This window comes from Amblyomma mixtum, chromosome 1, assembly GCF_055824585.1.
Source record: "Amblyomma mixtum isolate Tamu chromosome 1, ASM5582458v1, whole genome shotgun sequence".
Classification (NCBI taxonomy): Eukaryota; Metazoa; Arthropoda; class Arachnida; order Ixodida; family Ixodidae; genus Amblyomma; species Amblyomma mixtum.
In genome coordinates this window covers 145,197,409-145,222,824 of record NC_143012.1, presented here as the reverse complement: position 1 = coordinate 145,222,824, position 25,416 = coordinate 145,197,409, and the positions used below count along the sequence as shown (strand labels likewise).

General features: G+C 48.7%; 1 protein-coding gene and 1 non-coding gene across 3 annotated transcripts in view; both read left to right on the top strand.

Moving 5' to 3' along the window:
- LOC149367840 (ADP/ATP translocase) overlaps nt 1-25,416 on the top strand; it is a 44,989-nt gene that overhangs the window by 4,522 nt on the left and 15,051 nt on the right. The gene's annotated exons all lie outside the window — the stretch shown is intronic.
- TRNAP-CGG (transfer RNA proline (anticodon CGG)) lies at nt 18,336-18,407 on the top strand. The gene has a single exon. It is a non-coding gene; the product is annotated as a tRNA-Pro (tRNA).

Here is a 25,416-nt window from a genome sequence, read left to right as displayed (position 1 = left end):
CTGGTTGGTCGGGTCGGTGGCTGGAAGAGCGTCCTCGCAGGATGAGCGGAGTGGGTTGAGGGTGGGGCCGACAACCCGCGGATGCAGCCATACACAAAGAAAATGGCACAGCTGCAGCCAGGCAGGTGGTGCAGTGAGTGTGGTATAGGGTGGATTCAGTTTGCTACGTGCGATACGTGCGAATGGGTCTGGAGCTGCCTCCAGACAGCACTCTCGCGTGGTTTCAGGGAGCGGTTGGGAGTAGTAGTAGTAGTGTTTTTTTTTTTATTTTGCATTGAATATGGAAGGCAAAAGAATTTTTTCTACCTCGGCATCTGCTATCGCTACGGGAAGCACCTGAGCTGGGGCAGCGGAAATGGAGGATAGCAGGCAGTGTGTAGAAGTGAATAGAAAGAGGGGAGGGGATAGTAGAAAGGACAGGGGGAGGAGTACACTGACAATAAATCTATTTACATATAAACATGACAAATATGAATATACAGGTCGCACGGGCGCACGCGCGTGAAGGTCTGGTAGAACACGTGGGAGAGGCGCCCATTCTTGCAATAGTAAGAGGTGACCGCGTTGTTGACAAAGGGTTGCGTCGGCGCCTGGAAAGAGATTTCTTGAGCGTACGCATGAACGCGTCCATTATCGAGTATGCTTGTGCCCAGGTCCCCATGTGACGGTTATGGGGTGCTGCGGGGTGGGTGAATGTTCGAGTATGTCGGCGGCCGCGCGCGGGCCAGTTTGGGAATCGATGCAGATGGTGGCGACGTCGGTCTGCGCCCCCTCCCCATGGCTTTTTTGGAAGGAAAGTTCAGGACATATCAAGGCCGTCGCCTCAGCAGCTGATCGAAACGATGTATGTGAAGGCTGGCTCGGTCACATACCGCGTTGGAGGTGCGGAGTGACAAGATTGCCACTAGCTATTCGGCATCGTCTCGTGTCCCTTGCTAGCTGAGACAGGTGGCCTTCTTTAGGCTGAGCGAAGGAAAATGCACCTATCGCGGCGAACCCTGCAAGCAGAGCTGCATGTTCCCTGTTCCTCTGGGGTAGTGTGTCCAATCGCGGTGCAGGGACACACATCCAACGGCTTTCGTACGCGACAGGTGGGACCCCATGCAGCTGCGCCGGATACGCCGCACTGAGTTGCTGCTCCTCAGATGAACCGACTGTTTGCATTCAAACGAGCAAACAGAGTGTAGCCGTAGGATACAGCGCTTCCGGTACAGCAGGAAGTGACCTCTGTTGTTGAGCGCGTAACTGAGTCGCATTTTCGGATGTGCAGTGCACTGTTTAAGGACAGGACATGTACAGCAATATGCACGGATGCCACACGCTCTAATATAGGGTCAAACGCGTATGCAATATATGAACCTGGACAGAACCTATAACCCACACAGCTGAGCCATTTTGCAACCTTCCCAAAATGATCACCCTAGAAACTCACGCGGTAATCTGTGCCACACAGGAGGCGCCACTATACAGCAAACCCCAAACGTCAACGCCTATACCGACGCCAGTAAAGCCATTCGAAATATACGACGCAGAATACTGGGAACCCACCTGCATGCCATTCTAGCAGAATCCTATAACCGCAATCCGAACATTACATTCACCCTGCGTTGGATACATGGTCATGCTGGGACCGAGGGAAATGAGTTGGTTCATCAACGGGCCCACGAAATTAACATGCGGGATTCATGATGTGAACAGCGCGAACTACAAGGGACAAGAAAAGAAGGGACACAGGACGAGCGCTGACTCGCAACTAAAAGGTTTATTCACTGAAACCTTCTTATATGAAGAAACAATCAAAGGGAAGAAACAACACAAAAAACTAAAACCATGAAACGCAACATTCGTCAGGTGCTCCCGAGAAAATTCATCTCCCTGTCGCAAAGGAAAACAGACGGTTTGCTGACGCAATTCAGTTCATCCCCTGCGATGTGAAAAGCCTCGACAACTTCTCGTGTCGTCTGATCACTGTGGGTGTATAGAACACGTGAAACATGCGGGAGCCCCCGATCCCCAGGTCAAATCCAACGTCAGCGGAAGACGTCGCAACTTACAAAGAGCAACTAACTGAACACTACCAGAACACCGGGCAAATCGCACAATTTCATTCCAGCCTCACCCGTCACTCAACAGGGAACAGGCACACGTCCTTCGCAAAGTTTGAACTAGCACTCTCGTCACCCCCACCAATGCTATACAACTTCGGATGGCGTGACAAACAGCTCACTGTTCTAACTGTCCAGAGATCAGGGCAGACACAGAACACATTCTCTACTCATGTAACACTGACATTAGCTCTCCATATTTCCCTTACCCTCCCCCTCCTTCCTGGCGTGCTTGGCTTCACCCGGGCTTGGCATGACCAACGGGCCTTAGCGGAGCAAGCGCTCTTTTTCACGGGGCCTCAGCGCTGGCCTTAGAGTTGTTCCTCCTCCTCCTCGTGCATTTAATGCTGGAATAAATTCACACGCGCTGCAAGAAGATGGGTCACGTGCGGATCCCTGTAGCCTTGTCATGTGGAGCGTAAAAGCTACAGCAAGCCGTGAAGGTCAGCACAGGCTTATAGACCTCCTTCACCCCGCGACGTCACGGAGATGCGGTGGCGCTGATGTCAGTAGCGACTTTCGCGTGGTAGGCAAAACAGGTTCCGCCTGCCCGTGCCTACCGCAGTTGCCGCAGCTACCGGCGGCTGCATCGTGGCTACGCACTGCAGAAGTAGCATGTACTGACCAGCTGTGTCGTTGTTTATCCACGTAGTATCATAAAACGGAAAATTAGATTAGCCTTAATAGGTTTCTCGCATATAAATACCGCATTAGGAAATGGGCCATGGTAGTAAAAGCGCGAAGTCTGGGTGTCGACAGGCGCTGCCAGCCAACGTACTTCATAGCAGGGAAATTTTTGCGCTCATTCAAATGAACAACAGCATGGTACGCTTAAAACTGCGCAAGGAAAAAAAAAACATGTAGCTGCGCACGTACTTATCACCCTGCGCTGGTGTGCACAGGCGTCGGAAAGGTCATTCACCATCAACGAGTGCGTTATTTCGTTGATAGCACATCATGTTTTAACGTGTGTAGAAGTAATACGAAAATATAACGGCGCGTTTTAGGGCATTTAATATATTCTTGAAACTATTTCTTAACATGACCGACATGATCATTTGATTCTAGTTGAAAGCAGTCTGGTAAGTTGTGACAATCTTGCGCGGTCACGTTGGCATGCTTCGAACAGCGTACTTTAAGTGTGCTAAAAACCACATCCTTTTCATTGCATCATGCAAGTGTCATAAGTTGCTTCATGAAGTAGTACATGATCGCGAAGCCTGTTTGGAAAGAAGCAACCGCAAGGCGGGCTACCAAAAGAGGCACGTAGCGAGATTTACAGGGGATGAGGCAATGAACAGTTTTTTCTTTCTTGATGCATGATATATGTAACCAAATTTGGTGCAAATATGAAATTGCTCTGGTAATTTTAGTAATGCGTTTTATTTTGAGCTATACCTGGTGCAGTTCTTCGGTAATTACAATTAACACCCTCGTCAAGTCACCTCGGGTCTTGAATAATTAAGTATAAAGTGCGGAAAGTTTTTATGCCAGCATGTCCCCAAAGCCCTGTTCTCTATGATGGCGGTATTACTTCTTTTTTTATTAGATTATCAGTACTTATGCTTGCATAGTCACATGAAAACTTTTGTTATAAAAATAACTAACATAGAAAAAAAATCGGGACATTTATTGCACTTCTCTACGTATCTGGAACCGTTCGCGACAAATAAAATCATTCTATTTCCATTATTTACAAATTTACGAAGAGGTAAGGGATGCCAATCACTGAAAATGTGGTAGATCAAAAAACAACCCTTTAAGTTCACTCCCTTGTTATGGCCTCTTCGCTTTCGCTTTGGTCAAAGAAATGCGGCACTGAAATCAACGAAACCTCTGATCCCTCTTCGTAGTGATGCTACCATTGTGGTACTCCGTCCTCGGAAACCCGCAGAATTCGCGACGTACAAGGACCATCAGAAACCGCATTACCTCACAATTTTTGACGACCAGAGATCTAAAAACCGTAATTTTATGAATTTCTACTGAATATCTTGCTATATTTTTTCGTCACAAAACCAAAGACCCAGGGCTAGGAAAGAATATAATTTCAGGAATTCAAACTTTTCACTAAATCGACCAAGGGGAGAAGTCGGCCTGGCTGGTGCCTGATCTGACGGCTAAAAACAGCGGTTACGCGAGACATATGATATCGGGACACGATCGACGCTGTCCCCACTTTTCGTACTGCGCGACACGTGTGTCAACAGATGGTGAGCGCAGGTCGGCTCTGCCGAAAAAACGCCAGTGCTTACCTCACTACTGTCCTGAGGTAAAATCATTCTGGCTAGTGCAGAGTGTCAAAAACTTATCATTTTATTCAATGCCTAGGTACAATACACTGTGGCGAAATACGCCGTACATGGCCAATGCGAGTCTGTGTACTTCGAGGAATACTAAGTTGAAAGCATCAACCATTGCTATGATTCTCAGAAACTCAAAACGCGCCTACAAGCCTTGAAAACCGGCGCCGCGCCACCTCAACTCGACGCCACTCCCTGGCCTCTTGCCTACCGCGAGCCTGCTAGCGACTGCAGCGCCACCTCGCTTGTTTGCAAACATGGAGGAGGTCTATAGCTATAGCCAGATAATAACTTTAGAGAAGTCAGCAGTAGCAATAAAGGCTGAAAGTGACAAGTGATAACGCACCAGGGCTCTATGTGATAAAGGTTAAAAACGAAGGTGTGTAGAGTCCGCACCAGAGTACGCACCAAAGTACGCACCAGGGATCTATGTGATAAAGGTTAAAAACGAAGGTGTGCAGAGTCTGCAGTCCCTATTCAGGACATTTTATGATGCGAAATCATGGTACATGAAGAGAACCAGGAGGATGAACGACCTCGAACCACTGTCAAATAAATAATACCGATCTGTAGGAATAACCACTATATGCCAATTGGTGCTTCTTACTAAAGTACAGAACTTATGTTTTATCGTTCTCTAGTCAGAGCCCGTTCCCGATATTACCACACAGACTGTGACAACACAATGCGTATGAAAGTTTACAGACTTTTTGTCGTTGGAGAAACCTTGTATGAGAGCTCGGACTAATGTAGAATATTTAACGCTGACAAACACTTATTTTCTAGGTGCTGCATTATGTCAGTGAGCTTTCTGAATGAATTTCGTGCTTTCATGACATAAATCTCAATTCACTACCGGATTAGCCTCTTAACAAACATAGTCATTTTGGACGTTAATCGTATGCCTCGCATAACAAGACATCGTGAATACTGGTATGTACCATACGCGAGAACAAATCAAAAAGATTTCAGGCAAAAAGATACGTTGTTCCGTGGACACTGAACGTTCAAGTTCAGCATACAGTGACTGGATTCGTTTTTATTTCGTTTAAATCCGTCCATAATATATCTCTGTAGTAGGCTAAGAAAACCTCTTAAAGGGCCACGGACCACCCCAGCTCAGCAGACACTCTCTACCTCTCTTTCAGCGAGCCTCCTCTCCTTCCATTCCCTCCTCGAAATTCTTCTCTCCCGCTCCTCGTCGAGTAGGCTCGGCAAGGCAAAATCACCCCTTCCTTCTCCGACGTAAGCCGGAGGCGTGGTGTCTGTGGAGTGCGTCACGGGGCTACGTCATGGCCCCGCCTTCAATAGAATTCTTTTCTTGGTTTTTGCTGCTGGGGCTGAAACAGCGTCGTCGCATTTTCTCCGCACACTGAACGATCGAGAGGCGCGATCGGCTCGACCACCTAGACTTGTTAGCGAGCGCACCCTTTCATACATCTGTTTGTCATTCCCAGTTAGCGAGCCACCTTTTCATTTTTTTTTTAGGCCTCCCCACCGTTTCACGAGCGGATGGGCGGAAGTCGTTTCTGTTCGAAACACACGGCGAAGTGCGGACCCGGCAACCGCCCGTTTGCTTTTCTTCATGTGTGTTTGTGTTCTGTGTGTTTGTGTCTTTTCTCCGCTCCGAAGCCCATGTCGTTCATTGGAGTCAGGGCGTACGCAAGATGCATGGAGGATAAGCGGTGTCTATGCGGAGCGCTCAAGTGGACGAGCGAGGGAAAGGCTCTGCTGCACTACTAATTAAAACCTTGTTTTGGGGGGCTCGCATAGAAGAAAAGAAACTGAGAAGGGAGCGCGCACGCAGAGCTTCTCGTGACGTGATCACGGCGGGGGGGGAGGGGGGGGGGGCGAACCAACTCCCTCAGTTTTACTATTTTTTACTTTTTATGTCAAGGGTTCAAGGCTGTCGCCGCACGCTCCCTCCGCAGTTTTTTTTTTTTTCCTTCATGCGGGTTTGGAGGCATGAGCCAGAACAGAAGGCGCTGCGGAAAGCCTTGTGCAGACGACGCGACGCCAAGGCTACGCCCAACCTTCTCCCGTCAGTCAGAACGATGCACCAATGGAGTGCCTTTAGCGAAAGTAGCCACCCTTGACGTCAGCGGGGTGCAGAGTAGTGGGCGGGGCCCGTTTTTGAAGGAAGGAAAGAACGAACGGGCTTTGATTTGAATTTTCGCAGCTTTTCGGGGCGCGCATGGCTCTAGTATTTTGCAGAGGTTATCTTCGATGCCTCATCTATGCAGTGGGCTTGTTTTTCAAAAATGTCCGGACCCTGGTCAGTGGCCCTTTAACAAACATAGTCAGTTTGCACGTTAATCGTATGCCTCGCATAACAAGACATCGTGAATACTGGTATGCACCACACGCGAGAACCAATCAAAAAGATTTCAGGCAAAATATATGTGCTGTTCCGTGGACATAGAACGTTCAAGTTCAGCATCCAATGAGTGGATTCGTTCGTATTTCGTTTAAATCCGTCCGGAATATATCTCTGTAGTAGGCTAATAAATATTTCCGTGAGTATAGTTATCCGGTTGATATTGTGATCATCTTTTTTTGCGAGCAATTAGCGTGCAACTCTGTGAATTCTAAGAAGTGAAGTGCGGCTACTGCCAAATTTTGTGCAGTCGTGTCACGTGTAACAGCATTGCTTCTTTCTTTTAAACTGCTCACTCGAAGTATCATCGGATTTGCAAACACGTGCAGTCGTGCCGCAACAGGGACTCTCTTTCTCCCTCCTTCTCATCTGCGTACTTTGAGTGGAAGTGGAAACGCCCTCGCGACCTTCTCCGCGGAACGCGGCGCATCGGTGTCGCGTGTGCGCACACAGCCTCCGCACCAGCTAAATTTATCGGCGCGCACGATTTAATGCCGGGGAGGGAGCCGTGACCCGCACAGCTTGTGACGTGTGACCTTGAGGAGGAGGAGGATGAGGAGGAGGGAAGGGAGAGGTACCCGAGCTGGCCTTGTCGACATGCGAGCGCACAGCCTGCGGCGGAAGACCCGGGTGCATGACCCACTGATCCACTTTCTGGAACACAGCTGCAGAGGAAATTGTGCGGCGATGATGCGACGATGGCGATGAGAGGCGCCACTGATGGCGACGACGGCGATGGCCGAGGAACGCCACTCTGCGAACTGCAGAAGCGCACACGTAAACGCGCTCTCGAAATATACGGTTTGACAGTGTGTAGCTTCGGCTAAGATTTTGTTTCACCTCAGTGCTTTTTTTTTTTTTTGGCGTATTACAGTTACATCAAGCGAAACATATCGCAGATTCCAACATACATGCACGGACCTTCTCCCACTGTCTCCGTGATGTTTGACGTATTATAATAAATGACTCAATGAATGAATGACCGTACCTCCCCTGTCGTCGCCACCACCGCATACGGCAGAGTATGTCGCTTAATAGCCAAACCGTTATGTTGCCAACCTGCCAATGCCTACAAAGAGGCGATGGCATGCGCATCACGGTGCGTTTCATCTACCACATACTCGCACACTACCATTTTGTCACGTTCTCAGTGCCAGCCGATATCGAGTATTGATGAGGTTTAAGAAACTCTTTATGTGTGCCACCAAGATTCACATGATTACCCATGCACATGTACTATTCATGGCGGCATGTAGGCGCACTTGCACTTGAAAGTGGCACCTAATGTGACCTGCCTTTGTGCCTTCAACGAGGGGAAATACGCACTGTATAAATACCAGACACGCATCCAAGGAGAGCCCGAGTCAGTTCTGCAGAAATCAAGGTCACCCCCCCCCCCCCCCCCCCCTTTTCTTCAAAGGAGCGATCCACATTGCTGAGACCGTGCGGCGGCCAGATGCGTCTGAAAGGAAAAGCTGAGAGACTGGGGTCACCCAAATATCTGCTTCTCCATCCTCTAGCTGTGAAAGCGCAACGTACGACAGTGATCATTCATTCATTCATTTTTATTTGTTTATATCCCAGCTGCGATTATAGCAGGGTGACATACATATGCATACATACATTTGATAGGCAACAGAAAAATCAAATAACAAGCAAACAAAATTCAACACAAATAGCTAGGTGCAACACAAATATGTGAATGTAAGATAAGGAGGTCACACTAAAGGTCACAGATCGAGGCGCGAGGAAAAAAGGCTCCGAGAATTTAACAAAACTGTGTCATTGCCAAGCTTATATCATTCATTAACAGTGCTATAGGGAAGAAAAAGTACATGAAGTAGTTAATGCGAGTAGGTATATAGTTAGTTATTGTTTATTTATTTATTTACTCTCAAGGCCTAGGAGGCGTTACAGAGGGGGTGGGTACAGGGGTTGAACAAAATTCCAACAAAACAATTTGAAAAAAAAAAAAGATAAAGCACACGCGTACAGGCACTCCCGCTTGGGCAGCACTGCTGCCTGCAGTATTTGGAAATAAATAAAAATTGAAACATATGTTGCAGGGCTTAAGAAAAAAAAAACAAAATGCTCTAGACACAGCAAACAAGTGATAAGAAAAAAACATGAAATAAGCAGGCTAGACAGTCAAAAAAAATTTTTAGCGCGTCTTTGAATGCCACAGGATCTTGTATATAGGCAATGGAGGGGGGAAGGTGGTTCCAGTCCGTTATAGTTTTTGGCAAGCAAGAGTCAGAAAACAGATTTGTACGGCAGTGTGGGGCGCGAACTTTATATGTGTGATCGACACGCGTTGATATGTAAGTAGGTTCAAGGAGTACACTTTTCAGTAAAGGGTTATTGAAATAAATTTTCTGAAACAGGCACAAACGGGGCATAGTTAGGACGTGACACCGACGCGTGTAGCATATCTTGCAGAAAAAGGAATTATATGTGAAATATCTACCGTATAATGTTCCTCGGTTGATTGAAACAACAACTTCAGGCGCAAAACTCCGCTCCTTTTGGTCAAGGCGGGCAGCTTAGCCTTTATTAAAAGAGAAGTTATACTGAAGTGCGTCCGAAGCTGTTTCAAATTAAGCTTTCCAGCCATCACCTGAGCGTCAGATGAGCGGGAAAAGTCAGATGTCGAGAGACGGGGTGACATGTGCGGAGGAAGTAATGCAGTGAAGGCCGTTCTGAAAGAGTCGCAAAGCCTGGACAGCTGGCAAACCCGCGTAGGCGTCCTCCTCGCGAGAGCGTTCGTCTCCGAAGCGAGGGCCTCGCACTGGCACGATGCCGCGCGCTGTTCCCGTCCATTTCAACAGCGGCGGACGTTGCGGGGACGAAGGTGCGCGCATCATAACGAATGCAGAGCAGTCATTAAGAGCCCCCGCACGGTCTCCTCCCTGTCGATGAATTAGACATGCCGTCAGCCATGTCTATATCGCGAGGGGTTTAACTAAAAAGGGGGGGGGGGGGGGGGGTGATGGAGGTCATGACCTTACCGGCATGCGACTGCGCTACCACTAGTCCAGGTGCAGGAAGTAAGCTTTGGAGCTCGTTTATTTCGTCAAATGACACGATCGGACGGAAAGCCGCAGGAATGCGCGCGACACTGCATCAAGCGCCTTCGCTGTCATTTCACCGGGTGTGACCAAGGCTTGTTTCATGTCCCAAAGCGACTCAGGCTATGAGGGACGCCGTAGTGGAGGGCTCCGGAAATTTCGACCACCTGGGAATTTCGCCTCCATCGAAATTCGACCGCCGCGGTGTCGGCCAGGTGCATTGCCGATACGAATGAAGCAAATTATAGCTGGCTAACTAATATTTGTGACGGAACAGCGTAAAGCGACGGGGCACAGGAGACAGGCGCTGACTTACAACTCAGTTAATTTCGAAGAAACAAGGCTTCCTATGCCATCTGTACAACCGCATGCGACACACCCATATCGCTCATGCACTCTAAATTCACCCTAAAAGAAGTTTTGCAGTCAGGTGAATCAGCGTTTAACACGTCCAGTTACTAATTTGTTATCACGACGGACGGCGTGCTTATACAACGGTAGCGCAGCCTCGCTATCGAAGCTGCCTCGATGATTTCGCAGATCAACTGATCTTTGTGTTTCACAAAGACTGAGAATTTGCTGAGTTCAGGCGCACAGGTTTTATTGCGAAAGCAATACTACTTCCAAGAACGGCATTTCGCGTAGCGGCGGCCACTTGCCACGTTTGACCTTTAGAATGACCCCTGACGTCATACCATGTCTAGTGACGTCACAGCGTGACGTCATACCAGGAGCGAGAGACGGGCTACCAACTCGGCTCGTCGGGTAACGGCGGCCGCTTGCCACGGCGCGCCGCGCCGCGCTCCTCCCGCTAGAGGCGCTAGTGACGTTACGGCGTGACGTCATACCAAGAGCGAGAGACGGGCTACCAACTCGGCCACTCGGCTCGTCGGGGCCGCTTGGCTAGAGTGTACTCACTCTAGCTTGGCACGGCGCGCCGCGCTCTTCCCACTAGAGGCGCTGCATATAAACACCTGCTTTCGCAGCCTACCAGGCTTAAGCCCCCGCCAATTTTTTGAAGGGCAATCTCCGCAATGGATATCGAGATTTCTGCATGCTTGCTTAAAATTCGTGTGTTTTAATAGTATTTCGTGCATGAATTACCAACATGGCTAAGCTGCTTGCTTTGTCATAACTCGGCTTTTTTTTTTCTGCGTGTGCGCGCTCTGGGCGAGACATACTTGTACACAACCACTTCCTTCCATCGCAGAATCGTTATAGAAAGCAACGATGTACCCGCCACCGCAACAACCAAACTTCCTTGTGTACACCAGATAAATTCAGTACGAGCTAAGATGTACGTTCACAGACCAGAAATGAGTGACACACCCGCACGAGTTTGCGGGCGTGGTCAGCGTAGTGAAATTGAGCGCCGCCTGTGGACGTTTCTGTTCATACTCTTAAGAGGCCGAGAAAGTTTCAGCTGTTTTGGGTATGATCAACAGAGAAACCGCAGTGAGGAGAAGTGTTTGCAGTCATTGCAGAAAAATACGATGTATTCACGTATTGCGCGAATTATGCTTTTATCTGAGCGGAGCCTTTCGTATGCCGAAATCTGTTAAAGCGGAGATTTACAGAGCTCAGACTTACCCATCCAAATACACGTTGACCGCTGAAATCCTCGCACTAGGCGATGGCTTTGGCGGTTTGAAAAGTCTGTCGAAGTTAAAATTAAAACGTAACTGCTGCGCCTGTTCCAAAACAGTTTTGACTCAAGACCCTGACTATTCGCCAGCAAATCTCGAAACTCAGAGAATTTCAAGCTTGATGAGGGAAAGAGAACAGACTACTTCCGTGAGAGTGTTTAAGGGCGGAAAGAGGAATATCTCAAATTACGTATTTAAAACTTGTAGGTCGGTTGGCTACACAGTCAATAACGAGGATGCGTTATGAATCCGCAATGGTGCGAATTGTTTTCTCATGCAGGTAGCATGCAGAGCAGGGTCGTAAAAAAGGAAACGTCGACTTTTTACCCGTCAAAGCCGGAATAGCGACTACAAGCCACACCACAGCCGAATGTGGCGCACAGATCTGACCGCCCAGTCTTTTCGCTGCGTTCAGCAATGCTTCCGTACTCAACCGCTTTTGTCTTCACTCTTCATCGCCAGAGACAGGAATTGAATCTACGACGGGTACCGTTGGAACTAGTCTGACTGACCCGCGATACGATTCATTTATTGAGCAGGTGCAACAGTTTTAATGTGCCGCGGATAAGGGCATTCGATGATTGCTCGCTTCCAGGGAGGGCCAAAGCAGACCGGACGGGGGGCATCGCACTTGAACACATACCTGGCGTTCTGAACACCTGTTTAACACGAACTCAAGCCCGGAATGCATTGCTAGAGGGACTACCATACCATACTTAATTGACGGAATGAACGGGACACAACAAGGGAGGAGGCACAACAGCACCCCGACCGAGCAACTTGTTCAGTCGTGCTAGAGGGAAAGACTGTTGTGATGGCCCTGGGCAGGTGTTTTCTTGCTTCCTTCGGAATCAGGTGCTCCGTTCGACGCCGCTCCCGAAGTGCACAACGCAGAAGCATCAGCTCAAGGACGTTGAGGAGCACGAACTGCGAAATAACCTGCGATCCGATGCCGAGGGTCGGCGGTGGGTGAGACATCGTGGCGTACAGTCGCCGAACATTGTCGTTGCTCCAGCGGTCATCCGCTATCGTGGGACACATTCCTCTTGCAAAGAGACAGCACAGCCCTCATAGTCGGTTAGGAAATAAAAACGAACGAAACAAAAGCGGACGTCACTTCACAGATTGCGCCGGGGTCGGCAGCGCTACGGCTGCAGCGTGCGCGCGAGACGATGAGACGGGTCGCAATCTGGCCGGGACCGCCGCGGGGCCAGCGAGAGAACCGCGCCGAGCGACCCGTACCGCGACAAACGCGGCGCGGCTGCGGGGGGCGGAAGGGACGCTGCTGCTGCGTAGTGGCACAGCGCGCGGCTGGCACGCAACGCGTTCTCGCTACAACTCCCTCGCACCCACCACGACAACTGACGAGCGCGGGTTCGAGCGGCGGTCAGCTGGTGTGTGTACAATCCCGGAAAGGAGGCCGCCGTACGGCCATCATCAAGGTCGAGACTGCGGCGGTCAGGGGGAGTGGCTTGGTTGCGAGAGTGAACGCTATTGTCTGGAGCGCCGTTCTTGGCAGCCTGTGCTTGTCGAAGCCACGGACGCCCGAGAATGATGAACGTCTTGGCGATGAAGCGCGCCCCCGTGCCTGAAATGCACACTGGTGGCCGAAAGTGCATAGCTATGTTGTGAAATGCGTGCATGGGCTGAAAGCGAGGAAAGTCCTGTTTTTTCTGTACCTTCAAGACACTCGTTTTTCCTGGGCTCTGGCAGATGCAAGCACATATGCCAGTAGGCGCCGCAAACAGGGCAGGAATCGCACAGCTGACGCTTCAAGGAAGTACAGTCTTTGTCAAAAGTTTAGAGCCCAGGGGGTTTGCTTCTAAGCCTCGCAGTGGGACTCCTGCAACATTCGTGGTAGTCCTACCCATTGGAGGAGACAGGACCAGAAATAATCTTACCTTAAGCAAATTTGGAGCGCTGAAGATGCATTACGAACCAGACAGTGTACTTCAGAAGCAAAGCCCCTGGGCTCCAAACTTTTGACAAAGGCTGTACCTCTTCACAGAGGGACGACAAAAGGGGAGAGGCCTACAGGACACGCAGTAGACATTGCCTCCTTTGGCTGCAGCTAATGCCCGATGTTCAAGACTCCTGGTCCGATATTCAACACCGGGGCTCTGCTCAACCTGTTGGCCGCAGTCGCTAGTCGAGTCGAGGGTCGCGCCCGTGTGCGCCCTTCGCATAGGGCTGCACGTGCAGCCGTAGTTGGCGCCCAAGCGGAGTATTACCTCCTCCTCCCTTTCTGTTGCACCGTCTGCTGCGCGCAAAGTGGAACCCGAGCGACGGTCAGGGTGAGGGCACGGCGGCCCGGTTGCGTAATGCTCCGGGACCCCTTCCAACTGGACCCGGCCGTGGGCAGGAAGACACCGCACAGGCCCCCGCGCCTTTCTAATCTCGGAACGGGTGGCCCCTTCCCTTTTTGTTTCTGATGCGCGGCCGCAGGGCAGAGAACGAGAGGGAGCAACTTCTGCGAGGCTTCCAGAGCGCGCGTGTTTCACCATAGTCGGCGCCAAGAATGGCTTTGAATGCGGCACCTCTCCGCCCCTATCCCGGTTCAGAGAGAGTCTTCTGCAGGTTGTTTACGGTCCGTGCCGGTGTCTGCCGTAAGGGTTTACTGGCTTTCTTCGAAGATATCGGCTATTCGGCACGTTTTGCTCCCCTTTCGAGCAGCTTGGGGAGGGGAAAAAAAGCTCGTTCTGACTGAAGTACACGTCCCTTGACCGCCCCTGACACTGTCGCCCTTTCTCTTCAACCTCTTGGCTTCGCATACCGTTTGAGCTGCTCGTCTTTAGCGCGGTACAGGTAGCGGCTTCTTTGTCGGCTCGATTCCTGTCGTTCCTTCGTCGACTGTGTCGCGGCCAAAGTGCTTGAAAAGAACAGAAGCAAAGCGCAAATAATTGACAGCGAAAGAGAGAGAGCCGAAGACTCATTGTCTCCCGCTCGCGCACAAGTTCATGCACCGACTGCACCTGCCGCAGCCGGAGTACAAGGACGCCAGAGCGGTGACGAAGGAGCGGGGAAGCCTCTTCCGAGCCTTACTGCGCGGTTGTTGACTTGCGAGCATCCCAGCTTCGACCGCTTTCGAAAGCGCTGTGTTGGGCACGCTGCCCGCTACTTGCCCGCTGCTTGCGCTCCGGGAACCTATCACTTTCTTCGAGCGGAAATGGCACGGGCGGCCGGAGAGCACAGCGAGCGTAACTGAATGAGCGGCATCCTTGGTGCCCGCGTTGCCTTGTGTGTGCATATGCATTGTCAGAATCACGGGGATGCTTGGTTGTTGGCGGCGTGAATTTAGTTGGGGTGTGGGGTGAATAATGCGAGTGAAGCCTCTGTCAAAAATATAGAGCCGGAAGAGCCTGCCTCTAAGCCGCGTAGTAGGCTCTCTAGCATGGGCGTCCGGAAGGGGGGTCAAGGGGGGCGGTTGCCCACCCTGGAATTACAGATATTATTTATGCCCTAGTAGAAAACAACTACAAACCTACCGCCTCCGCCATCCCCGAATATCAGGAGCCCCCCCCCCCCCCCCCCCCTGGAAAAAGTTCTGCGGACGCCCTTGCTCTCTAGCATTCCTGGAAGCATTAAGCTCTGCTGTGCCAGAGCTCATCTCACCTTCGAGAGGTGTGGTGCAGACATGGCAAAATAGCTTTCGAAAAGTAATTAAATAACCTTACAAGTTATTTGCCGAAGTCCCGACTATACAATTAAATTGCATTACCAATTGCTGCTCACAAAAACGAATAACATTATATTGACGTTACTTACGGAAAAAATTCCAAATAGTTGTGAACGATATTTTAAGTCTCGTGCATAAAAAAACAAGTCCACTTGACGCAGCTGTATGAAAGCATTCCAGATCTCAGTTTTCTGCATCACAGAAGCAACTGAGCTTCAAAGTGGGTGTCGAAAATTTTTCCTGCTTTGAAGGTGCCCTTCGCAATTGAGTCACCCTGCTAACGCAGTTTAGGGTAACCGAGATTTTTACACGATGAAATATTTTTCCGTCTTCGGTGCAGCTGAAAAATCCTAAAACAAAGGGCCGGTGTGTTTGTGTTCATATGAGGCGTCAGAGCTGTGCAGCTTTCCATTTTCCTCATCTCGAGGTGGCGGCGCGCACATTGCCACTCGTCCGCGTGCACAGTTGACTGCTCTCGAGGTGCCCGACACAGCAAACAAAAGACAAAAGCTTTGCCGACACAAAAGGCAGTGGTGTATTTTTTGTAATAAAAGTAACAGTAATTAAATACTTCATTTGCCAAATTACTTCCGACAAATATTTCATTACATCACTAAACTATAGGCCAGAAAGGTAGTTAATTTCGTTACAAATTACAAACAAAAGTAAAGGAGTTACCCTACTTTGATTACAGTAATTACTGCCATATCTGGCTTGGGAACAATTCGGGGTAGCAGTTAATGGAGAATGCCTATGTAATTTGCGATTCGCTGATGACATTGCCTTGCTAAGTCACTAAGGACATGAACTGCAAAGCATGATCAATGAATTAGACAGGCAGAGCAGAACGGTGGGGCTAAGAATTCACATGCAGAAAACCAAAGTAATGTTCAACAGCCTAGCAAGGAAACAGCAGTTCGCAATTGGTAGTGAGGTGCTGGAAATAGTAGAGAATATGTCTACTTAAGGCAGGTGGTGACCGCAGATCCGAATCACGAGAGGGAAAGAATTAGAAGAATACGAATGGGCTGAAGCGCACATGGTAGGTTCTCTCAGATCATGAGTGGCAGTTTACGAATATCCCCTCAAGAGAAAAGTCTACAACAGCTGCATCCTACCAGTACTCGCCTATGGGGCAGAAACGTGGAGGCTAACAAAGAGGGTAGCGGTTCAATTGAGGAAAATGCAGCAGGCAATGGAAAGGAAAATTATAGACAGGGCAGAGTGGGTGAGGGAACAAAAGAGGGTTTATGACATTCTAGTCGAAATCGAGAGAAAGAAATGGCTTGGGCAGGGCATGTAATGCGAATGCAAGATAACCCCTGGTCCTTAAGGGTAACGGAGTGGATTCCAAGAGAAGGCAAGTGTAGCAGGCGGCTGCAGTAAGTTAGGACATCGTTAATTGGAGAGATACGGAAGAGGCCTTTGGCCTGCAGTGGGCGTAGTCAGGCTGGTGACGATTATGTCTGGTTCGGTGCACTGGCAGTGCAAATGAGCAACGCGGTGTGGCCGAGAGAAAATCCGGTGGCTTCCGTGGCGCAGTGTGGACTACTCGCCGCTGCTCTCCTCTTGCCCCGGGCGATCGTAAAGATACGCCGACCTCGAAGGGAGGCCCCGACAGCACGATGCGCATACCGGCCGGACGCTCCCCGAAGGAGACTCGTGGAGCAACCTCGACGCCTCGACTGCAGGGAAGCTTTCCACTTCTCACGTCCACTGCCCACTACAGTGTCATGCACGTACTCCCTGCTCCCCACAGTCAACATCGCCACCACCGAGACGACATTCTTTTATGCGAAGCATACTACTTTAGCTACCACTTCAGCCCTTCACCGTGGTTATGCGCCTCCAAATCACGTGATACATGACGTCACACCACGTGACACGATGACGTCACGACAGTGGAGAAACGGGGGCCCACCTCGCGCCGTCGCTGTGGTTGTGCGCCTCCAAATTACGCGACACGATGATGCTTCGCATTCTCCAGGCTTAACCAAGTTAAGCCTCAGCCATTTTTTGCTACTAAGTGCAAAAGAAGAGGTGCAATCCACATGTGCTCACAAACAGGGCAACCCGAGCTAACGACAGAACCACGTACGCATTGCGAGCAGTCCCTTGATTGGAAACCTGAACCGCGAAATTCCACTTAAATATTTGTCGCTTCTTTACAACTCCAACAAATCGTTAGCTTTTATTTTTTTTTTGCGAAATATAAAACGTGAGAGCTCCAGGAATTCTGAAAACTCCAGTAACTACATATCATACGTACATAACTAACGCAGGGAAGTGTGTGTTGTTTACAGCACCTCTTGAGAATGTAATGGTCGCATGTGACCCGTCTTTGAAAGCAGTGGAAACAAGAGACTGGACAGTAAAAAAGAAGAAAAGCTCTGCCGCCTCAGCGTTAATGCTTGAATTACAAGAAAAAAAAAAGAGTATTCATTTCTTATGTTTTGAACACAAGTGTTCATTTTCATCCGACAGGACTTTACATTCGTAAATGTGAACTTGCTGCACGAAGGCTCCTTCACGTTAGAATTTTTTTTCTGCTTTAAATGATAGCCAAAACTAAACAGCTTTAGGAAATAAGACTTTCACTTTACGCATACCTACAGCACGCACACAGTGTGGTAGCGTTGCAATGGACGCCAACAATTGCTTACATATTATACTGGAAGCATCTGTGCTCATTTTGAAAAGAACGTATGAAAACAGACGTATGCTAAAGCATGAGTCAGCACCCCTGCACAGACAGCGTATTGACTCTGCGCTTACAATGCCTGAGTTTCCATTGCGTTACGAGCGTTACAGGTGCGTTACGAGCAGATGCTTGCGCCAGCATAAAGCGATCGCAGATGCAAAAGCGGCCGCTGTTTCTTCAATACCTTACTTTACTCTCTCTCTCTCTCTCTTTCTCCCCCGTTTCGTTTTTTTTCTTATTTGGTATTTCTTAAAAAAAAAAGAGCATCTTCCTTTAACTAGATAATGCATGCTCGCAATCACAAAGTTTCGCTTTCCCTTAAGCGGCACCAGAAATCCCCACACCTAGGGAACGGTCCCTGCGGTTGGTTGCACTTACGGAGCGCGAGTTAGGGAATGATTTTCTTCAAAAGCGGCGTTCCCCGTTGACCTCCGCCGACTAGCTCCGCATGCGCCGTTCGGCTCGTTGGTCTAGGGGTATGATTCTCGCTTCGGGTGCGAGAGGTCCCGGGTTCAAATCCCGGACGAGCCCAGTTTTTTTGTACCTTTGCTTTTCAAAAAAAAAAAAAAGTGTTAAGTGAGAGGGGCGTGTTTTTTTTTTCAGAACGGTATGTGCGAGCGTTCCAGATTTGCTTCACGAGAAGGCATCTTTCTCTACTTTTTTGTTCTGTTAGTAAGATGAATACCATTATTTTCTATTCCGCAGTACGTGGCTGAAGTGCTGCGTTTGGTTGGAGACATCGTCCGATTCACTTTGAGGGCACATACATTGTCCACATTCTAAAGCTTCCTTTAGCATGAGGCGAAATATTTTTGGAACGGACAACAGAGAAACACACGCAAGAATAAAAACTTTTTTTTTTTTTAAGCGCACTACATGTTCCAGGACACGAGCATAAAGCGGAATCCGCTATACAGAGAGATACCCTTTACAAAAAAAGTTTTAGACAGTCTATAGGGTGTCTATAGACCTCTGTCTATAAAGTCTCCATATTGTCTATAGACAATACAAATGTCATAGAGTCTATAGACAATCTATGGATTTATGGCCATACACTTTTGGTAGACTTTTGTCTATACATAGTCTATAGACTATGAATAGACAAAAGCAATGTTTATAGGAAGTCAATAGAGCCTATAAGAAGTCTATAGATTGTCTATAGACTATTTTGGACCCACACCATGCGGAGCTGCGCATGTGCACACTTGCACTGAGTGCTTCCTAACAGGTGACTCGCCCGTGACGTCACGGGCGCCATGACGACGGTGCACAAGACTTGAGTTTCACGAAGCGTCCACACTGCAGCAGTACTAGACAAACTGGCAGACTTTCGCTGTGCCCCTGACCCGCAAACATGGCACCCGTAGACGGAAGCGCAATTGTGTGGCATCGATCTGGTGCATTCGGTTTGCTCTATAGTCTGCGCTGCTGAACTCAGTACACCCGCACTGTCTGAGCTGGGAACGTGGACATGGCTAGTGCATTCCACTCCGTCGCGGGTGCCCTCTGCGCGCTGCTGCTTCGCCGGTGCAGAGATGGCAGAGGGCGTCCATGTCGGTCCCTATGTCGGGTAATCTCCCCAAGTGAGGCGGCAACACAGGACAGCACAAAAGAGAACAGCTTAGAACTGACTAGTCTTAACTGGGAAAAGGCGGAAGCGAATATTCCTAAAACCACATCCGCAGGGATAGACGAAATTCCAATTAAGCTGATTAATGAACTTGGCCCAAGAAGCAAGGACGCGCTGATAAAAGCATTGGAGGCAGTCATAACAAATCAGCAAATTCCGCACAGCTGGAGACAGAGTAAAATGAATTTGATTTATAAAGGGAAAGGAGATAAGATGAACATAAAATCCTTCCGTCCGATTACGATAACATCTGTTATGTACAGGCTGGCAATGCAGGCGGTGAAATTAAAAATGCAGTCATGGGTAGAAGGGAATAGGATACTCGGAGAACTTCAGAATGGGTTCAGAAGGGGTAGGCGGTTAGATGATAGCCTGTTTGTGCTTACCCAATGCATAGAAATAGCTAAGGCGGAAAATAGACCTCTGTTTATAGCCTTTCTAGACATAAGCGGTGCATACGATAACGTGAACAGGGAACTCCTGTGGAGCATATTGAAAGATTTAGGTATTGGTGATGAGGTAATTGATTTTCTACAGGAAATCTACCGAGATAATGAAGTTGAAATTACATGGGAAGGGAAAAAAAGTACCACAACTGTAGGGGTGCACAAAGGATTGAGGCAAGGTTGCCCTCTATCACCGCTGCTGTTCATGCTTTACGTGATAAATATGGAAAGAAGGCTAGAAGAAAGTAATCTGGGTTATAATCTATCGTACAGATTAGGCGGAAATGTAGTTGAGCAGCGACTCCCGGGTTTAATGTATGCGGACGATATTGTACTGTTAGCAGATAGCCAGGAAGATTTACAAACTTTGGTTAATTGCTGTGGAGACGAAGGAGACGCTCTAGGATTCAGTTTTAGCGCAACTAAATCAGGTGTGATGATTTTTAACGATACAACTGATCAGGTGCTTACAATACAAGGCCACGAAATACCCAAAGTGGCCGAATACAAATACCTCGGGATATGGCTAAACGAAGGGCAGATATACACGGAAAAGCATGAACAGGCTCTTAGGGCAAAAGGACGAAGAGACGCCGGGATAATGAAACATAGGGCATTATGGGGGTACAACAAATATGAAGTACTAAGAGGTATTTGGAAAGGAATAATGGTGCCGGGACTTACTTTCGGCAATGCGGTTCTGTGCTTAAGGGCAGAAGTTCAGTCGAGATTAGACGTAAATCAGAGAGCTGTTGGAAGATTAGCACTAGGTGCCCACGGCAAAACCACAAACGAGGCAGTACAAGGGGATATGGGCTGGGCATCTTTCGAGGCACGGGAAGCTAAGAGTAAAATACTATATGAAGAACGCCTGAGGAAATTGGACGATAACAGATGGGCAGCTAAGGTATTTAAATATTTATACAGAAAGAACGTTGACTCACAGTGGCGGAAAAGAACTAGAAAACTAACCAGTAAGTATGCCGGTCATGAGGACGGAGAAAGAAAGAGCATTAAACGACAGGTTAAAAACGCGGAAGTTAAAAATTGGATGAATTCAATGGAAAAGAAACATAGTGTAGAACTATATCGATTCTGGAAAAGGCAGATCAGGAAAGAATTTTTCTATGATAACTCAAGAGGCAGTGCCCTACTCTTTGAAGCTAGATCAGGGTGTCTTAGAACGCGCAGCTACAAAAAGAAATTTAACGAAGAAGATGACACATGTGCAGTGTGTGGTAGATCTGTGGAAACAATTGAACACCTCATAATCAAATGTGATGGTATCCATCCGGATGTCGATGCAGGCACAGTCACTCTTTCTGAGGCCCTAGGGTTTAAAGATAACAATGGTCATGTAAATAAATCTGCAGTGGAAGTCAGCAAAAAGCGATTGGAGGATTGGTGGCTGAAAAGCAGAGATGTGGCATAAGGTTAGAATAGTAGGAAACCGTAGGCAAAGTTGATGGAGAATCTTAATGAGAATTGCCAACACAGTAAACAAAAAAAATAATAAATAAAGAAAAGCTGAGCATGGTGGCAATTGCCACCACCCCGTTTCAAAGGGGGCGCTCCTATCCATCCATCCATCCATCCATAGCTTCCGTCACAGTTCTCTGTATCCCAGAACGCACCGGTCGAAGACCTTCAAACACACGAAAAGTGCCCAGAAATGAAGCTGCAGTCTCAGACAAAGGCCCGGCGGTCACTGACCCGCTCTGCACAGGAAGCAGATGCCGTTAACGGCTATTGATCCAAGCCGTGTACTGCGGCGAAAGCGCTGCAGTTCACACGAGGCGACGGAAAGATTCCAGTACTTGCACAAGGGCAGGAGAGGCGCGCAGTCCATTCATGGGAAATATAGTTTCTTCCTCGCGATCTTATCGCTTGCGGTGTGCATATCACCTTTTGCATGCCGCCAGCGGCACTCACCGGTGACGTCATCAGAGCGAGAGGGGCATATCGAAATGCCCTTCACTGAAACCCAGCACCTATTGCTAGTTGTCGCGTGCATAAGTGGCTCAAAAAGGAAGCCACTGCACATCCCCCCCCCCCCCCCCCCCCCCCCCCGAAGCCGACCACGCGTAAGCTTGGTCTTCGGCGGCGTGCAGCTCGGAAACCCCTACTCCTCCTTTCAGCGCCGTCTGCAGCCTTGGACCCTGTTACGCGGCAGGCCGCTGTTTATCAAGGGCTCGCGACCATCGCGCGCCTGCGAAACAACGTCGTCGTAGTTTGTGAAACGCCAGGGAGCAGTTGAGTGCCTGGTACCAACGGGAGCCGCCGGGATGTTTTGCGGCACAAACAGCGCGACTTTCGCTTGATAGGCAATCGAGTGTCGCTCGGTTTATCACTTATTCAAACTGCAGCATTGCAATCCACGCGCGGCTGTGTCCACCAGGTTTCCACTACTCGTATAGTTTAGTTTAGTTTATGGGGTTTAACGTCCCAAAGCGACTAAGGCTATGAGAGACGCCGTAGTGGAGGGCTCCGGAAATTTCGACCACCTGGGGTTCTTTAACGTGCACTGACATCGCACAGAACACGAGCCTTATCGAATTTCTCCTCCACTTCTTCCATTGAATTCAAAACTTCAGCCGGCTCGCTGAGCTCGAAGTGCATCTTCCAGGCGCACTTTTCCGTCGACTGAAGCCACTGCGCCGGCGTATTCTCGAACGACGCGCAGAATGGCCTCTGAATGCAGACGACATCTGAGCGCTGTGTGTTCTAGATGTGTTGAAGCGTGAGGTTAGGCAATCCTGCAGCTGCACTTCGAACATCGCTTACAAAAAAAGTTTTAGACAGTCTATAGAGTGTCTATAGACTTCTGTCTATAAAGTCTATAGTCTGTCTTTAGACAAGTCCTAGGGAACAGTCTATAGGCAATACAAATGCTATAGGCAGTATATAGACAATTTATAGATTTATGGCCATACACTTCTAGTAGACTTTTGCCCATAGTCTATAGACTATGAATAGACAAAAAGAAAGATCTATGGGAAGTAGAGTCAATATGAAGTCTCTAGACTGTCTATAGACCATTTTTATAAGGGATGTCCAGACGATGCAGGCAGCTACCACGTTGTAGCCAGGACAAGGGGTCCCGGTTTATAATCCGGTAATATTTCGAATAGCAGGTACTAAATAACCGATATTAGTCCACACACTGTTTTCTTCCATTTCGTCACTTCGGATTTTTTGCGTGGAATGCGTTGCCGAAAAGCTCCCTGAGTAATGGGGCAAAGGCTACCACTGGCGAAGTGAATCAGGTGCACACAGTGGCGTTGCGGTAAGGGCATCACATATACCGCTGGTGAACAAGCGCATAAGCAGTCGGATGTAAAAATGCCAAATTCAACTAAAACTGGGATCTGAGGTATTCAACAAAGGCTGTATTCGACTACATATTGTCACTTAATGTTCTCGTATTTTTGAAATTTTGGTTTGTTTTACATTATTTCTCTCACAGAACTCCGATTTCTGACTTAGCTGTTTTCACTTGCTGCAGAAGCAAGGCACTGCTTTGAGAAATCAATCAACATTTCAATTAATCAACCCAATAATATTAATTATTAATAGGTGGGAAGCCTTCACTGTCACATTATAAGGCACTGATGAAGTGTGAACCCATCCTGAATGTAAAACAGGGAGGAGAACTTTAAGCAAAAGTTTCGTCACGTAAGCTTAGGGAATGGTATACCGCCGTGGAACAGGCTGTCCCCTGGCCAATACGCTCAGTTCCCCTCGTGCGAAATGTTTGGTGAAATGGGTCAAAGACAACGAACAGGTTTGCCATCGTGTTGTCCGACCAAGCTTCCGAAGCGCCGTTAGCCCCCTATCATCATCATCATGATCAAGCATAGCGAATGAATGAAGCAGCGTCCTCCCGGCCAGTCGCACTCGTTCAGAGAACGCCTGAAGCTGAAGCTCTGCACTGATACCACTTTTTCTATTACCCCTCTTTTTTTTTTCTTTTTTTTTGTGCCGACACAGCCCGCGACCTTATCTGCATCCTAGAAGAGGCGCGTATCTCCGTCTACGAAATCACAGCTCCCTTATCTGGCGGAGTCGTTGACACCGAATAAGCGCCCGCGTAACGAGGCGGTGTCTTAAAACCCGGCCGGACCACCCGGTGATAAAGGCTGCGGCGCAGACGACCCAAGAGACGCTGTGGCCCACAGACCTCACACAGATTCTATTGGCGTGCCATGCCACCCCGTCATCTTAATCTCTGCCAACGAGTGGTCGACGCTGATACACGCGCTCTGATTTTATTTTCTTCCCACTTCTCTCCGTTATCTCGCAGTTGCCGTGCCTCATATCGCGGCGTGTAATCGTCGGTCGCGTGACGGTCTTCGTTCGATACGCCGTCATACGTAGTTGCGTGCGACGTCGTAACCATCGGCCTCTCCACTGCAGTACAAAGGCCTCTGCATATCTTTCCGATGAGCCCAGAGCTGAGATGCATTGCCAGCTATTGCAAATATGTAGAGTGTAGCGATGAGATCATACGTAAAAAAAAAAAAAATCACAACGCCTTTCGCTGTTAAGAGCCAGCTAGGGGACGGTTATACTTAAGTAATGCGTTATATATGGGCGGTTTAACTCCGTAGTTTCACGCGGGCTCCGAGGGACGCCGTAGAGGGGGGCTACGATTTCCTTTTGACCCCCTGGAGCTCTCTAACGTGCGCTGATATCGCACAGCTCACATGCGTCGTTTGCATTTCGCCTGCATGGAAATGCGGCCGCCGCAACCGGGATTCTGCTGTCTTGGCACTGAGCCATGCAACGCGGCGGGTAACGTTACTTGCAGATGCAAATCGGCAGCTTTTCGACGAGAGCGCTGTCTTTTCTAATTAATCAGGCCAAAATACGTCATGTGCATTGTCATATGATTGAAAGCTTGCAGTTCGGTTAAGTCTAGTGTCTTTAAAAAAGACACAGGGGTATTCCTTAAGGGGTGGGGTAACATATATGACACTGCATGCTTTATTGTAAAATCAATTGCGTTGTCTCCTGGGAAAATGATGATGGGCAGACGACTGTTACTACTTGGTCGGGAAGGCTGCTCCAGTCAGTTGCCGCTTGGGGAAAAAAAAAGTAGCGGCTGACAATATAAGTGCGGCAGAGTGGCCGGAAAAGTTGAATCGGATAATCGATGTGTTAGATAGGTGTATTTCAAAGTACATTGTAAGGGTGAATGGCGCAGCGAGGCATGGAAAAATCTGAAAAATACAGACTGTCAGTGCGGGGCGGTGATCAAAAAAGAAGAGGATTAAAGGAAAGAGTGAGAAAGGACATTTGCTACGGTTAAAGAACGTCACTTATTGTCCCATTATTGCACATGCAGGTCAGTCTGGCGAACCATTGATGAGATGTTAGTGATGGTGGTCGATAGATGAAGCAATCATTAGCAACAGTCGAGGAAGACATACGCGAGGGTACGTATTAGGCAAACGGGAGAACG